The sequence below is a fragment of the Drosophila virilis genome, chromosome 4, assembly GCF_030788295.1.
Source record: "Drosophila virilis strain 15010-1051.87 chromosome 4, Dvir_AGI_RSII-ME, whole genome shotgun sequence".
NCBI lineage: Eukaryota > Metazoa > Arthropoda > Insecta > Diptera > Drosophilidae > Drosophila > Drosophila virilis.
The window spans coordinates 6,120,376-6,135,848 of NC_091546.1; positions in this window are offsets into that span (position 1 = coordinate 6,120,376).

Consider the following 15,473-nt stretch of genomic DNA (forward strand, 5'->3'; position numbering starts at 1 on the left):
AAACTTGACCCAGCCCCACCCCTCGTTGCCGACAAGAAAGCCAGCCCGAAGTTAGCACAGCTTGTAAACAACGTACCAGGCACCAAATAAGAATGCTAATTCTCAACTTTCCACGCGCTGCATTCGTTAAATTAAACAAAAAATGAAAAAAACCAGAAAAAATAAGCAGCAATTGTGGATTGCGGAATGTCGAAGACTAAATACACTTGCCAGCAGATCAAACTTTTCTTCTGGTTTTGATTTTCCACTCAATCCACTTCATTGAAGACTCTCATTTCTTCTGACAAAGTTAAGCTTCTACAGGCTCAATTTAGCTCGACAGCCTGAAAAGATATCTATTTAGGCGGGAACAGCACCTAAAAAAGTCGCGAATACCTTTTGTCAGTGTATAAAATAGGAGCAAAAGGCAAGGACAACTTAAAGAAAAAAAAAGGGTTCCAACTTGCAGGCCACGTATCTCTTGCTGCTTCGTCCTTCTCGTTCTTCATATTTAACTTGGCCTCCTGGCAGCTGACTTCCGTTGCTGTTGCTACTGCTGCTGTTGCTATTGCCCGGAGATTCTTGCATGTTTTTTCTTAAATGTTCTTGGTTTTTTTTTTTAGCTGTTATTTTTGTTGCTACGCTGATTTAAATAGTACTTGTACTTTTGCCTACTTGTTTCCAGCCTCAACTTGAGCAAGTTTCAGTTGCGTTCCTTTCGTCGAGTGCAAAGTGTCGAGTGCGCCTGAAGCGGCAGAGAGCGACTCCTCCTGACCTCTTTGAGGTGTTTAATTATGAAGCCACGCACAAGCTGCAACTTGTGGCCGCTTAGTTAATTTGTTTTAAAGTTTTAATGCTGACTTTATATGGTGAAACTTTAGTTGAATCCCAATTTTCAGCCTTGGCCGGGGTAAACTAATTGCATACAAATTGCCAGAATGTGCAGCATATGCTGACGATATATCTTTATTAAATTGAGTTGCTTTTGTCGTAAGTGATAAAACAGCTGTTACGGAATATCGATAAATTTTGAATTGCCCATTGAGACTCTTAACAATATTTTCTTAAAGCATTTTCCACCATTGCTAAACATGTTTTGCTTTTAATTTCCTTAAGGGTTGGAGAACGGAACATTTGTAAGCTCATAATAGTTTTATATATATTTATATATATTATTGATATATTATTAAGTATTTTAAAGCTCTTAAAATTAGCGTCTATTCACACTGCCATACAACACTGTGACTTCCCTCTCGTGCTTTGCAACACCGCTGTCCGACTATTTTACAACTCTACAAAGTTCACCAAAAAGGCTGAGACAGTGGCTCTTATCAATTTGAGGCATATATTTATATGCAAGTCCCTTTAAGAATTTTTATTGCAAAGCTTTTCAGACGAATGCTTTGCATTAATATGCATTTGTGCATTGCCTATCAATTAGGTTTTAGTTTACGTATAGCAACTAATTGATGCACTTCACTTTCTATCTCTAACATTAGGCAATTAAGAATGATAAACATTTTTTAATAAAGGACTTGCTGAGCAAAGTAGTGTCCATATAATTACAAAATAAATAAACTTTAAAATTTCTACTTCAGCATTAACAATGGCAATTTGAAACATATTGATAACAGGTAATAAAAACGTTTTCAATTCAATTGAAGCTAAGCTCAATTTCAATTACGATTTCTTGTCCTAGTTTAGTTGTAGTTGGACAAGAATGTGAGAGTGTGTATATGTTCGTATGCGTGCGTGCTTCCTTTATTTTTATCTTGTTTAGCTTTTCAATGGCGCAAACTTTTGAAAAGACATCCTGGCAGGGAATCCTGTGCACTTAATAAAGTTATATAAGTGTCTGAAGCGTTTTAGTGCCGTGACGGCAACGGGCCCTGAGGTCAAGTCCGGCGCACGCACACACATACGCAGTTGATTGATGACATCGATAAGTTCTTATAAATTGCACACATGTCCTGTCATGTCCTGCGAGATAAACCTGAGCAGCGACTGTGATTTTGCAGTTGCAGTAAATTACTCACAAATTTGCATTCCATTACCACATAGCTCATAGCTCAGGCACAGCCCAAGCAGATTCTTTGCACTATTTTTTATCTCTATTGTGGCATTAGCCAACACTGGATAATTTCTCTTGCTGCCTAAACTCATAGCAACAACGAAAAAATCCAACTGCACTTGAGACTTGGGTTTAGCGGCTAGCCGCTTTAAAGGGAATGGCTTGAGGGGTGCAGCCTTGCAGTCTGTTGAACTGCTCTGGCGCTTAATGAGTGCCCCACACAGCAGTGCTGTACATAACTGTACTTCTGCTTATAAGCGACTATGCTGGGCTTAACAAAAGCCAAAGCCAAAGCCATAGCTAAAGTCAGACGCAAACAAATAAAATTAAAAACACAACTCAAACAATTAAACTTTGACTGAGTTTCGCAACTGGCAGACCAAAAACTATTTTTTATAGTGTACTTTGTTGACCTGCTCAGATATGCTAAACAAAATGGCTGCAAGTGGCCCACTGTATGTGTATGTGTGTGTGTGTATGTGTGTGTATTTATATATACAACAAATTGAAGTGCGTTTCACACTTTTCGCCAGTAATGCGAATGTTTTGCTTTTGCTTTTTTGGCAATGTTTAAAGTTCGCCTCTTGTGGTTAACTTGTTTGACCAACTACGAAAATGTTGCTTAACATAGTTTACAAGTTTTTCAAATTTTCATCTAGCCAATAGTAAAAAAAAACTTTTTAAACAAGCTATGTATGTGGCAAAAGTTTTAATAGTCCATTTAAATAATTAACTACATTTGAAGGTGGTCTTACGCTTGTTCTCAAAATAAAAGATTGTCTTATAAGAATCTTCAACAATTCACCAACAGCCAACTCTCCGTAAAAAGTTAAGTCGTGACCTAGTCAAACTTAACGAACCCAACTTTGCTATAACAACGAGCAGCTTTTGCTACGAAAAGCACTTCTGTGTTTGCCAAAGACTCCTTTGAAAGCTTTTGCTATAAAAATAGTCCTTAGAAATTTAAAAGCATTTTATATCAAAGTTAGCGAGCTTTTCAGGAACGTATAAAACATAAGAGTATGAGGAATGTATAAAATATAAGTATCTACGCAGAGTATAAGGGATATAGCGAAATGTACTAAATATAAGACAAGCAGCAATTTATGCAGAGTTACCGAGCTTTTTAAACAACGAATAAAATATAAGTGTGTAAGCTAACAAAAGGACTTTTCGAAACAAACATATAAGACTAGCATCAATTCTCGTATATCTGCGAAATATAGAACTTGGAACAAAATGAGTGAACTTATATTGTATGCGGGGACTTTTTGCAACATCTAGAGACATAAGATTGCCAGCTATATGATACAAGAGCTTATACAGTTTATAAGACAAAAGGACATTCGCGGTACGTTTAAAAAATAGAAATAGAATTAAAATAAATGTGTCAGTAGTAAAAAATTGAAAATATAAAAAGGAATATTTCCGAGAAATAAACACTCACAATTAAAAATAATTTAATGATAAATTTGTTTTGATATAGTTACTCTTATACGCTTTTTAAGTCGTGAGACTTACTCATACATAATCTTTATTCAGGAATTATACTTAATTTTAGAAGATAACATAATCGAAAAGCTTTATAAGAAATACTCCGAATTTTGTAACCCTGTATTAATTCACTTAAGTCCAAATGCTTAGAATTGACTCTACTGTCAAAAATGCATTTCCCATTTTCAAGTTAGGGCTTTCTAGTTCTCCTATAAATATAAATGATATAAATAAAGCCAAACAAACTGTTATATGAGCATTTAAGAGAAAGCAAACTCTTTAAAATGCTGAAAAGTTAAAAGAAAATTTAAATTTAAAATAATATTTTATTTATTATGTTAGTGGACTTTAAATATAATTTCTCTCTGCATCTGTTTCTTTCCCGCTTATATAGTTTTGATAAACGATTTCTGTTTACAAACCGTTGCAAATTTATATTTATGCGATTGCGACCCAAATAATAATTCACTTTGTCAACCGCAAATGTCATCCATAATAAAGACATATTCCACTATCGTGGTGCAATAACATAACCAAATCAGAAATTACGACAGTGACAACCAACCCGAGAGAATCCCTCCCGCCTTCTCCCCCTTCTAGTCCCTGTGATTCACTGACCAACTAAACACTAGCAAACAGGCCACAAAATGTTAACAGGACAACGATAACAGAAGCAACAGCAGAACAAAACGCCGCAGGCCAGAGACAAGAGCGCCGGGGGCGCAAAGCTAAAAACTATAATTTGTGTGTAGTTGCAGGGGGCAGACCCTGCCGAGTAACACACACAGACACAGACACATGCACGAGTCTAGTTTTATTATTGTGGCTTCATTTGCCATGTACAAAGCGAACGAGCGAAAAAGACAATTGAGTGAGTGAGTGAGTGAGAGAGGGCGAGAGAGTAGGCAACTTAGCGGCAGCATCTAAAATGAAAAATCTCCAGCCCTTCGTCTAATATATGCACATACTTTTATACTTATATTGCATACATAGTTACATATAGACCTGCAGAATATTAGCAGAAAACAGCAAAAAACCGGATGCGTATTGCTCGAAAGTGTGGACAACACTTGTGGCTTTGGGGTCACACGCATTTTAAAAATACATAGAGAAAAATTAAATATAGACAAATTCTCTTGCGAAAAAAATGTATGTTAGTATGATTTATTTCTCATAAAGAACAATTATGTATTTTTTAGTTTAAGTACATTAGTATAAGCTTTTGAAACTGCTGAAAGTATTAAGAAATAGGTTGAAGTCTATTTTAATGATGCTTCTTGTTCACAAAGCGGTTAAAAACAGCTTTGAAAGCACATGAAAGCATTGAAGCATAGCCAATGTTTCTGGCATGGAGCTTTCGGTATTTTTTTTATAGCAAAAAACTTAAATATCCCAAAGATTAATCCAGTAAGCAGCTTTAAAAGAACATGAAAGTTAAGCTCAATTTCTGGCAAGCATTTTGTTCGAATTTATTTTTATTGTTGCCTTTATTTGCCGGCAGTGTACGCGTGTGGGTGCCAAAACGGCCACAGATACAATTTGTGTTACCAGCAAGTAAATGTTGACACTTGACATAGACAAATAGAGAGAAAGAGAGAGAGGGAGCGAGACAGGAAGCTATATGTAGAGTTGGGAAGAGAGGGGGCAGCGAAAAAAGAAATGGAAGTCTTGGCAGCTAACCCGTTTGGAGTTTGTTTTATGCTTCCGCACACTTGACATTACGTTGCCATTGCATTTCCTTTCGTATTCCCACCATGGGACCGGCTCATTTTGCTTGTTGTTGTGCTTTATTTGTTTGCGGCCAGCTATGTGGGGGCGTGGCTGCTGCCAGTTTTGTGCCTTTATTCAATTTCACGTTGACTCCAAACACGATGTAAGTAGTTTGGGGCACGAGTCCCAGATTTGGGTTAGTTCGTTTACTCTATTTTTTTTTTGTTGCTTTGGTTTTAGGGCAGCGCCTCCCATGGGCTGTCGCTCGTTCGTGACACTCTGATAGCAAATTATTACAGTCTGATGAGTTCGTCCGGCTGATGAATGTCGGTGGCCAATAAATTATGCTTTGGGCGCTGATAAACCAAGAAAGAAAAGCAAACTTGGCCCAGAACAACTCCATCCCTCTCTCTCTCTCTCTCTCTGTCTCAGTCGTTTGTTCTGTATCTTGCCTGCTCGACAGCAGGCACATAAATTTGTTTGCTTTATTTAAGTTTTGCTGCTGCTTGTTTTGTCAAATAAAAAATAAGAGAGAAGAGAACTGTTTGCATGTGCTTAAGTGCCACGTGCTACATTGATGTGTTTTTCGGGTTCACAAACTGAGTCCAAACTGCTCGCAGGCAAAAAGATTTTCACAGCTGTGGCTGCGCAGGACAGTCGGGGAGGGGGAGTCAGGGGCGCATAAACTGTCAATGGCATTTGGTGAGGCAAGTTAATTAAACTACGTTTTAAATCGACAAAAATGGCAAAAGCAAATGGCAAAACCGAAAGCCAAATTAACCGCGTGCATAACTCAAATTGCTGCCAGGACAATGCGAGGATAATGCCAAACCGCAAATGTGCGCAGCGCCTAACAACTTTTGCGCGTTGCTCCCAAAAATATTTTCCAAGAAATTAATTATACAGAACGAACGAGGTGAGCCGAAGCGGGCGCATCATGATTTGCTCCCTGCCGCAGTAACCCGGCTGTGTTGTGTGTGTGTGTGTGTGTGTGTGTGTGCGTGTGTTTTATGGCCACAACAGCAGGCCAAAGATATGGGCGCTTGTTACATACCTGTGTATCCTTATTGGCCATATAATGCGCCTCGGCAACTGCTGCTGCTGCTGCTGCTGCTGCTGCTGCTGCATTCCTTTGCCTGGCAGCCAGCCGCAATCCTTGCAATATAAACTACTTTGCGGTTCAAAGTTGATGCCTGAAACTTTTGCTGAATGCTGCGCGTCTGCAAGTTAATTAAAGTGCTTTATAACCTGCTTACCTGTACACACTCCATCTCCTCTGTGTGTTAAGGGTGGGGCTTAGCAATCACAGCAGCTCATAAACTATTTGCTGTTTGTTGACTTGTCGCGACTTTTAAGAGATCTTAGCTTTGGTTTTGGATTAACCGCCCAACATCTGCTCAAATGATAAGCGTTGCACTCTGAGCATATTCATTCGAAGGGGGCAAGACCTAATTTATCTTCTTATTACTCTTGTCTAATGACAGCTACAAGTCAAGTTAATTATTTCCAATTAATCAAGCATATTGTGTGAAAATATTTAATGCGCGTAGTGCAATGCAAATAATCTACACTTAAATCAAATAAAACAACAAAAGGTGACTTTGTAAGTCCGGCAAGAAAATTCAATAGGACTGGCCAGGATGCAATCAGAGAACATATTAAATAATATATTTATTTTTGTACAATAATTATTATATTGTGATAATGAAATAGCCTCTTCAATTCATTCTTTAATGTCACGTGTTAACCTCTCCAGAGAATTTGAGCTGCATTCCGGATTTCTAAAGATATTTTATTTATACGCAAAATGCTTCTTCTTCACTTCTCGTATCTCTAAAAAAATATAAGCTTGTTTAAGATTTCTTAAAATATAATTTCTTGTACTCCAATCTCAACTAAAGCAAGCCTGATTTTTATCAAACACCTAAATAATAATCCATACTCGGAGGTGTTAATTGTGACAAGGCGCAAATGGTATGGGTAGCTACTTTGTGGCTAATCAACAAGCTGTTTGGTCCCGGAATTGTATTCAATTATGCAAACGAAATGAGTACGAACTTGGCCCCAAGTATGGCCAAACAAGTAAATTGAACGCAGTTCACAAAAGCCACGAAGTTGTGTCAAAGGAAGCCGCCAGCAGCAGCAACAGCAGCACCAGCAGCAACAGCAACAATTGCTCCCCGACAGCAACAGGAGCAGCAAATTATGTAGCTGGTATATCTATCAGTAAGAAAACTTGCTTCAGTTCGGCGCGACTTCAGGCGGATGGGGTACGAGACAAAAGTCAAGCCAGTAACTTTTTTCTTTCACCTTTTTCCACATTTTCTTTTAGCAGAAGGGAGCGGCAACTTAACATGAAAATTAAATAAGTAGCAGCTTAAATAACTTGCAGGGCAGCTTGCTTGAATGGATGAAGACGCAGTTTATAAAAAGCAAAAAGAAATCAAATATAACGCTGGAATAAGTAAGAGCCAGCTAGGGAAAAGACAGCATGGCACAACAGGTCAGCAGAGGTGCGAAGTCCGTGCAGCTTAGGGGGCGGGGTTAGTACAGTGACAACTTGAAGCACATCAAAAGAAGGCACAGCAGGACATGTACACGTGCGTGCGTGTGTTTGTGTGCCAGGTGTGGTCCTTTGCCAGGCACGTGCATTGTTGTCAGTCCTTAACAGTTGGCAGCTTATCTAAATGGCCAGAAGAATTTATGCTATTCAAAACTTTTGATTTAAACAGTTGCCAGCTGGCAGCTGTTGTTGTTGTTGTTATTATTATTATTATTGTTGTTGTTGTGACAGCTGGTCTGCATTTTGATTTGGGTCTGGCTTGTTGCAAAAATATTTATTTAATTTCAACGTTCAATATAAACACTGACCCACACACACACACGTACACAGCCTTATTATTATATGCCTATTTACTTTGACAACAAAGCCAAATGCTGTCCAACTGGCAGTTAATCAGCGTTCGACATGCATTTGCACGTTCTGCATGGGGCTGACCCCATCCATCGGTCCCTATCAAAATCTTTTCAATAAGTCAGCCCGCAATCTGTCCGATAAAAGCAAACTTTGACAAATTCCTGTGTCGCCTGTCGCACATTTATCATTTGCCAAAGAACTCCTTTAAAAGTCGTACAATCATTACTCGAACCAATATCTATGGCAGAGCTCTTACTCAATCTCTAACCCAATTCCGATTCCGATTCCGTTTCGTTCGAGACAACAACTTGATTTTCACTCAGCATCAGCTAGCTGCTGATACTCACTAAAAATAGCTCTAAAGGGGTATACTTAGCTAGTGAGTTCTTGTAGTTATTTTTATTGTTTATTTAAATTGAGATTGCAATCTATATATCACGTTTACCCAATATTGACATACGGCTTAAATGGTCTATTTCACAGCTTAGGTCAAAAGTTATTTTTGGTTTGCTAAGAAATTTTCTTTCGTTTCGGTTCGGATTTGTGTTTTGGCAACTGGTTTGGTTATAGGTTCGTCTTGGTTGTAGACTTATGACTTTTCTACAGGGCATCTGCTTGGACAGCATTATTGACTCGCAGATTAATACTGGCTTTTTTTCTCTGTTTGCTTCCGCATCGCTACACAGCTGCAGATTGTGGTGCCATTTGGGTGGTGCCTTTGCCACTTTATGTGCTCAACCGCCGCCCACAGTCAGCTGTAAATTGCCGCATAAAAGTGTGTGTATTTCTTTTTTGCGTTTTGGTTGCCTGAACAGCGCTTGACACAAATGAGCTGGCGAAATTGTTACCTTTGGGCCACACGCGGCGTATGCGTAATGTCAACTATTTTATTAATTGTGCTTTGTTGCGGCCTGTTCTCGCACAGCTTTGTGGCTTGGCGTTATGTTAATTAATGTGGTTGACATCAAAGTCGTTATGCTCTTTAAAAATCTGTGTGTTCGTTACAAGCACATTTACATGGCATTAAGCTCTTATGGATGCGACATTGTATCGTATGCTAATATGGTTGTGAATGGGCGGGGAAGGAAGGTGGCAACTATTGCCATAACATGGCCAACTGCTAAAAAGAATCGATGGACAACGGTAGCAGGTAACTGGAAAATGCATTAATGCATGTTCCCACTCGGCATCTCTTTCTAAAATTGCATTCGAAGCATTGCAGCTGCATGTTGCATGTTGTGTGTTGTGTGTGCGTAGCTATGGGTGTAGAGGTCAGTACACCAAACAATGGCCAATACAAAATTGCAAATAACAAAAGGCGGCCACACAAATAACTCACGACAATGCGACTTGAAATGAAGATAGATGCATGCCTCACCCTTTTCCACACACTCATATATGCGTATATGCATGATATACAGGCTGCCACAAATTATGTGCGTGTGTGTGTGTGTGTGTGTGTGTGTGTGTGTGTGTGTTAGAGTGTATGCTTGTGGCAGCGGGGGCACTGTTGAAGTAGCTAGTGGCAGCACATCTCAGCTATGTGACACACTAACTGCATGAGTGAGTGCATTGCATGAATGCCTGACTGACTCACTGACAGGCTGGCTGACTCGACTTGTCTCTGTCCTTTTGCCCAGTTTTGCTGCCAATGCTAGCCAAGTTATTGTGCGTGACATCAAATGAATTGTTGTTTATTTGTCTCGTTTTGTCTGCACACACACACACACACACACACACACACACACGAACACACCCTGACAAATAGCTGACGTTATATTTCAAGCCATTTAACTGCCGCCGCGTTTTATGCAACACTAAATTGAAATAAAGGACTTGCTGTGCGACACGAAATGCATGTGGAGCGTGGCGGAGCATTGAACCTTGCACACATTTGTCCTGCATAATTGTCACGTTGATTAACACTTAAATTGCACAAGTTAACAGCAATTAATTAACAACTACATTTCGCAATTGCCAAGTGCCATGAAAAATCTAAAAGCCCCACTTCATAGCGCACACCCAGACTGCCAGCAGGAGCCCAGTGTCAAGGCAGATCTTAGACACTCGGCGGGGCCCTCACAGGCCCCACTGACGGCAAATCGAAGCGGCGCTAGTACGTGACAATAGCGAAATTTATGCGATTTCTTGCATAATGAGGCACAGTAAAAAAAGAAAATAATAAAAAAGACTGACATAAATTGCAAAAGGCCAAATACCAAAGCTCAGCGAATAAGCCTTTAAAAATGCGGCGAACGTCAATTTAAACAAGTTCAAATTCAGCAGTCGGGTGTGCTTGACTAGAGTATACCCTTTAGGCAGGTCTCTAGAAGCTGTTGGCGCCGAACACGGCCCGCAGACTTATACGCTACACTCAGAACCACTTGACTTGAAGACATGAACAAGAAAGTAAAGCTGTCTACAACAAGTCGAATATTAAATACCCTAAAAGAACTAGGGCTTATGAGCTTGCAGATTTCTGAGCAGCTTCGATATATATTTTCAATATCAAAGATGTTTTTCAAACAAGAATCTTCCTTTCGATCAATCGATTCTACAATATACTATCCGCTCTGAATTATACTTATGTTGCCCTTAGTAGAAAGACGGTCTTATGCAAAGCTTCAACACAAATGCCTTAAAACTGGTTTACAAATTTCCATAGACCTGGTTATATCAACTCGGCAGTTGATGCTGAGCTGAAATATATATATATATATATATATACTTTATGGGATCGGAATCCGTCAATATTTTAAAATGCCTAACCCACCTTTTAATGGAGTTCATGCCTATTTATTTTTTTTGCTAGTACAGGGTATAATGATCAAGTGAGGCATCAAAGCGGCCCAAATACCCAAACACATACACACATGCACACACACAGACATTTATGCAAATGCAATCTCTTGGATTTCGGCTGTTGGGTATTTTTCCAAATAATTTTGAAAAGTTTTACATAAACCGGACGAGCGTCATGTAAATATCTGATGGGTGCGCGCAAAATGCAAATGTTGCAGCAAACAATGCTTGTGTTTGTGTGGGTGTGTGTGCGTGTGTGTGTGTGTGTATCTGTATGTATGTGTGTGTGTGTTTGCGCTCATGCATATCAAAATGCATTTACAAAATATTTATGCTAATTTTCTGGCAGCCAAAAATTGTAACAGTAGAAATTTGCTCTATACTTTTTGTTGTAACTGTTGCTGTTTACCAAATTTCACTTTTCGGCCAGGTAAATATATACGTATTACCGTTAGTCCGCTTTAATTAGCCAGCTAACAAAAATGCTACGCTGTTGTTTTCGCCACCAGCCGTAGCCAATTATTGAGTTAAGAGCAGAGTTTCAAAATTAGTTCGCTACATATGTAAACTTTTAATCTTTCCAATTCTGCAAAATTGTTATTGCCTGATGTTATTAAAAAATGTCTAAACAAATCAAGAGAAATATAATAAAATATAGAAAACAGATAAAATTAAGAGAAATTTGATTATTAGTGCCGGGTATTTTGACAGTGCAAAAATAATTGAGCAAAATAAAATATTGGCTGTTTTCATAACACATCTGTGAAAATAAGATTAATCTACAGTTATTATTGTTTCTATATGAATATTATCATTATAATTATATTATTATGTTTTGTTTGATATACAATTGTAAAACACACAATGAAGCGCAACTATTATGCATTGCTCAACACTTATAGAGTCAGCTCCCAGTGGTATGCAACACTTTTGATTCAACTTCATTATTCTTCCCCCAACGCTGAGAGCATTTGCAACTCAGTCAAAATTTCGCGCTGAATAGAACCGCATTAAACCGCAAATGCGCCCTTTCGCTGTAACGCTCTCTATCTCTAGCTCTCTCTCTCTCTCTCTTTAGCTCTGTCTGCTTCTATAGTTGCGTCTCTCTAGGGAAATGTAAGCGTGTCCAGCGACCAACTCGTCGCATGCATAAATGCAACTTTTGCCGCGCACATGAATGCATCATTGTGAATGCTGTTGTTGTTGCTGTTGTTGCTTATGTTGTTACTGGTGCTGTTCCTGATGTTGGCACTGCAGCTGAAGTTACTGTCATGTCAGTTCTTGCCGAGCAGAACGATATTTTAGCTTCATGTATACACGGACAACAACAACAACAACAACAACGATAACAACAGCAGCACTTTGTTGTGTAGTCGTATAATTTCAGCAGCCTGTGCTGGGCATGTGTTTGCACATGTTTGTTGTCGTTCTTGTTGTTGTCAACATGTTGTCCGCCCCCTCGACCAAACTGGACACTCTTGAACGTACTACAGCTTTCTGGCCAGGCCAGATCACTTAGTGCAGCAAGAGCGACAACAACAACCGCCACAGCAACGATTACTGGCAGCATAAAACACATTAAACATGCTATAAACTCCCATCCAGGCGACCACTAGAAGCAGCTGGCAATGAAGATGGCTACGTAGTTGGCTCAGAAGATAATGCCAGCTAGATATTGTGCATGGGTAAATTAACACAATGCAATAGAAGGGAAGGAGGGATAGAGAGAGAAAGCGGTAGATAAAGTATGAAAACAATTTGATGTGTTGTTAACTTCTTGGAGTGCAATTGTAAAGAATGTAAGAAAAGGATTTGTTGGGTAATCAACTTCTTTAAGTTTTTTAACTGCATGTCAGTTATTTATCAGTCAAGTGTTTAGAAAGTAAGAAACGGGTTTGTTGGGTATTTAGAGTTATTTAACTTTACGTCTCTTATTTATTATTGGAATAGAAAATTGTATGTAAGAAATGGATTTGTTTGGAAATTAACTTCTTTGAGTTATTTAACTTCATGACTTATTTATCAGGCGATGCGAATAAAATAATTTGATCTGTTGCTCACTTCTTAAAGTTATTTAACTCATGTCTATTATTTATCTGTCGGTCTCAAGTGTGTCAGCTTAAAAAATCTAATAAGAGGATAAGTTGGGTAATGAGCTTCTTAAAGTAATTAACTTCATGTCAATGTTTTGATGCCAATTATTGTGTGTCAGCTGTATGTTTATTAATTATTAGTCGGCTTAGCTTACGTATATATAAATCTTTTGGGGGTTCTTCAGGTGCAATATCTACCAAAAACAAAGTCGTAAATCTATTAAGAAATTTGTGTTATTATTGAGCTATCTTAAAGTATTTTTATCACACTTGCTGGTAAATTGCAATGCGTACGCTGTTGCTCTACATGTGTGAACTGTGCTGTCTGTGCCCACCCAGTAATGTAACCCTGGGGCTGACTTCTTCGCCACTTGATGCCTCATCTGAACTTATATTGAGCACATATATGTGGGGTCACTGGGATAATATTTCCGTGAATGTATGTGTGTGCGTGTGCGTGTTTTACATGGCTGGCAGCTCCTGGAGGTCGTTGGGCTGTCATTTCAAAAAAATTTTGCAGTTTCGCATGTTAAAATGCATAGAAAACTTTTATGGCATGCAGAGACGGGCTGTGCGGAACGGGAACGTGGCAGGCAGCGCAACCTTCAAAACAGTTGCATGCATTTTTCAATTTTTGGTGCAGAAGAAACGCGTTGCTGCCACGCCTCCCTGTGGCAGCCCTTTGCTGCACAAATTTCACCGCATGACATTCATCACAGCAAACCTAAAAGCGGACCCCCAAGCTGGCAGCTGGGCGGGAATAATTGTGGGTGTCACTGGTTTTTGTTTGCTTTAGATATTTGGGTTTGTTTTTCCACTCACAGCATAAGAGCTGGGCCATGTGCTGGTATGTGTGAACGTGTATGTGTGCTGGCGTGTGTGTGTAGCCAAAACAAACGTTGCAAAATTTATGTCGTCTCATAAATTTGTAGCATAATTCTGACGACGATGCTGCAGCCGCCGCCACTTGAAAATGTTTGGCTGCAATTTTGCTTTTTGGCCAACCATCACTCCCCACTCACCAATCCCAGCGCAACATCTCTCCCCAATGGGAGCGACTAAGTTGTCTGTGCCAGCTCGTTTGGCCTTTGAGCGTTTGGCCCCAGCAAACTCTCTCTCTCTCTCTCGCTCGCTCGTTCGCTCTTGCCCTTTGTCTGCCCTGGCGTTCGCCTTCACCCCCTCGCTCGTTATGTTGGTTGGGCTAACGAACCGCGTGAATGCAATTTCTTGGCTTTCGGTTTTCTTTTTTTTTTTTTTTTGGCCTTTGCCTTTGCTTGTAAAACTTCAAATATTTGGTCCTGCATAATGTTTAAGCTCAACTTTGCCACACGTTGCGATTCAAACATTTGCATAAGCCACTTAGCCCGTAGCTCTGAGTAATGGCCACATGCATATGCATGGTACATCGATGACATTCCATATGACATATTCTGTACACAAAATAGGAAATTTGTAAGTTCGTAATAGTTTTTATTTAGGTTAATTTTCTTACATCTACTTTGTGTTATATAGTGTAGGCAAATTAAAATATAGTTTTATATATTTTGATAATTTATTGTTATCGTATATTTATTGAAATTTGTTAATATATAATATATTTTATTTGTTTTATATTGGTACAAAAATTTGTTTTTTTCATGCTTCCTAATAAACGTAATTTAGTATACTATATACGTACACAAATTTCACAAATTTTAATATGTTTTATACATTTTTCTGATTTAATGCAAGTTATTTAACTTCATATTTTTTGAAGATATTTTTATTTTATGTATTTTGTATTTTTTCATATAAATATTGTATTTATAAAGTAAAATAATTAAATATTTTTTAAATATATTTGTTTGGCGTTCGCAGGTTATTTAACTACATTTTTTTACAATCATTTTTAGTTGTTATTTTATATTTGAATATTCTTAATATAATATTAAAAATATTTATATATAATATAAATATAATTTTTAACAAAATCTTGTCTCTGATTTTGGCTAAAAACGAAATAAACTCGAAATAGTTTTTAAAAGCATCCTACACAACTGAACACACACTCGCACACACAGACACACATACTGAAACACACAGGAGACCTTAAACTAGCGCAATTCCTTTGAGCATATTATTATTATTTCACGACCCCGTTACGACTTTACCTTTAAGTTTACCTCAGATTCTGGTGGCAGCAAACAGCAGCAACAGCAGCAGCAGCAGGAGCAGCTAAGCCAAAAAGCGCTCCACGAATTTCTTTGCTGTCACTTGCATTAGGCTCTGTGTTGTGGTTCGTTGTGGCAGTTGCTTTTGGCTGCCTGTCGCCTGCCTGGCACCCCACGCACCCAACCTCCGGGCAGTGAGTGGCTTTGGCTTGCCGCTGTCCCTCATGCATATGCATAAGTGAGCAGCATTTGAGTGG